Source organism: Etheostoma cragini, chromosome 4 (assembly GCF_013103735.1).
Source record: "Etheostoma cragini isolate CJK2018 chromosome 4, CSU_Ecrag_1.0, whole genome shotgun sequence".
NCBI classification, from domain to species: domain Eukaryota; kingdom Metazoa; phylum Chordata; class Actinopteri; order Perciformes; family Percidae; genus Etheostoma; species Etheostoma cragini.
In genome coordinates, this window is record NC_048410.1 from 30,696,523 (window position 1) to 30,698,871 (window position 2,349).

The window sequence follows — 2,349 nt, forward strand, 5'->3', positions numbered from 1 at the left end:
ATCGAACTGCCCAGTCGTCGGACGAAGCGGGGGGGATCATCGAGATAACTTTCTCTACCTAACCCTAACCCTAACCCCCTAACCCTAACCCTATATAAAGGAGCAAGATGGTGACCGTCAGAGAGATAGAGGGAAGCCAGCAGGCCGTCTCCATTTCTCCTCACCTCCCAACCTGCCACAAGTTGTTGCTTTTTTTATGTATAGTTCAGTTTATAATTGTATGGGTGGACCTTTTGATATGTTTGGTTTTCTACTGTTTTGTTTAGTTAGGAAGGTAAGTTATTGTTATTCATTTTGGGCCTTTAAGGTTTTTTAAGTTATCTTCTTACTTTCGGGACAGGGTTGTTTTTGTTTGTTGTTTTGATAGTAGGCCACCCTACAGTTTAGTTACATTATACCTTTGTTTCTGTGCTTACTTAACCTTTATTTGAAATATATATATGATTGTGTTCAATAAATTTATTGGAACCAACAATTATGTTTTTGTGGCTGCTTGGGGGACGGGGAAGATGGGGAAAGTTAAATCAACTTATGTTGCGTTCTAGGCACCCCTAAACTGGGGCGTAACACAGGGAACTGTCCATGGTGCCTAAAACACTTGACACTAAATAACAGGGGGAAGTGTCCATGGTGCTAAAAGACAGGGGGAAGTGTCCATGATGCTAAAACGCAGGGGGAACTGTCCAAGCTGCTAAAACACAGAGGGAACTGTCCATGGTACTGACCACCAGGATAAACTGTACATTCTGCTAAAACAAAGGTAGAAACTGTACATGGTGCTAAAACATCGGGGAACCATTCATAGTGCTAGAACACAGGGGGGACTGTCATTGGTTCATTAAGATAAAACAGAGGGGGGACTGTCAATGTTGCTTAAAAAGTGGGAACTGTCCATCACGCTAAAACACAGGGGGGCAGTCCATGGTGCTAAAACATAAGGTAAACTGTCTACGGTTTTAGACAAAGGGAGAATCTGTCCATGGTGTTTAAACAGTGGGGAAATGTCCATGTTGGTAAACCACTAGACAAAAAAAACGGAAAACTGTTCATGGTACTAAGCCACTTGACAATAAAAGACAAGGGGAACTGTCAATGGTGCTGAAACCCAGGAGCAACTGTCCACGGTGCTAAAACACAGGTGAAATTGTACCTTCTGCTAAAACAAAGGCAGAAACTGTCCATGGTGCTTAAACAGGGGGACCTGTCCATGGTGCTAAAACATAGGGGAACTGTTCATGGCTGTAAAACAAAGTTAGAAACTGAACATGGTACTTAAACAGGGGAACAGTCCATGGTGCTAAAACATAGGGGAACTGTCTATGGTGCTAAAACAAAGGTAGAAACTGAACATGGTACTCAAACAGGGGGAACCATCCATGGTGCTACAACATAGGGTAACTGTCCATGGTGATAAAACAAAAGGATAACCTGTCCATGGTGCTAAAAACACAGTGGGGGAACTGCACATGATACTGAAAACACAAGGGGGAACTGTCCATGTTGCTAAAAACACAAGGGGAGCTGCCCATGGTGCTAAAACACAGGGGGGGGGGGGGGGGGGGGCAGTCAATGGTCCATGATGCTAAAAGACAAGGGGAACTGTCCATTGTGCTAAAACACAGGGGGAGCTGTCTATGGTGCTAAAACTCAAGGTTACAGTCAATGGTACATGATGCTAAAAGACAAGGGGAACTGTCCATGGTCATAAAACACAGGGGGAGTTGTCTATGGTGCTAAAACACAGGGGGACAGACAATGGTGCATGATGCTAAAACAGAGGGGGGACTGTCCATGGTGCTAAAACACAGGGGGGACTGTCATTGGTCCATTGTGCTAAAACAGAGGGGGGCTGTCCATGTTGCTTAAAAGGTGGGAACTGTCCATCATGCTAAAACACAGGGGGGCTGTCTATTGTGCTAAAACATAAGGGAAACTGTCCACGGTAATAAATAAAGGGAGAAACTGTCCATGGTGTTTAAACAGGGGGAACTGTCCCTGTTGCTAACACACTTTCAACTAAATCAAAAGTAAAACTGTCCAAGGTGTTTTAACACAGCAGGAACTAGCAATTGTGGTAAGACTTTTAAACTAAACGCAGGGGGGACTATCTATGGTGCTAAACCACTCGACACTAAAAGACAGGGAGACAAGTCCATGGTGATAAAACACAGGAAGAAATGTCCAAGGTGGTAAAACAGAGGGGGGACTGTTCATGCTGTTGAACCACTTGACACTAAAAGACAGGGGGAACTGCCCATGGTGCTAAAACAATTCACTCTAAAACACAGGGAGAACTGTCCGTAGTCCTAAGCCACTAGAAAATAAAAGACAAGTGGAACTGTCTACGGT

At 44.1% G+C, this 2,349-nt stretch overlaps 1 long non-coding RNA gene across 1 annotated transcript in view; it reads right to left on the minus strand.

Moving 5' to 3' along the window:
- The window catches only part of LOC117943971, a 20,484-nt gene extending 20,099 nt beyond the window's left edge, over positions 1-385 (minus strand). Inside the window, exon 1 of the long non-coding RNA XR_004656466.1 lies at positions 376-385. This is a non-coding gene — a long non-coding RNA (uncharacterized LOC117943971). The remainder of the gene's footprint in view (positions 1-375) is intronic.
- Positions 386-2,349: the final 1,964 nt, after the last annotated feature.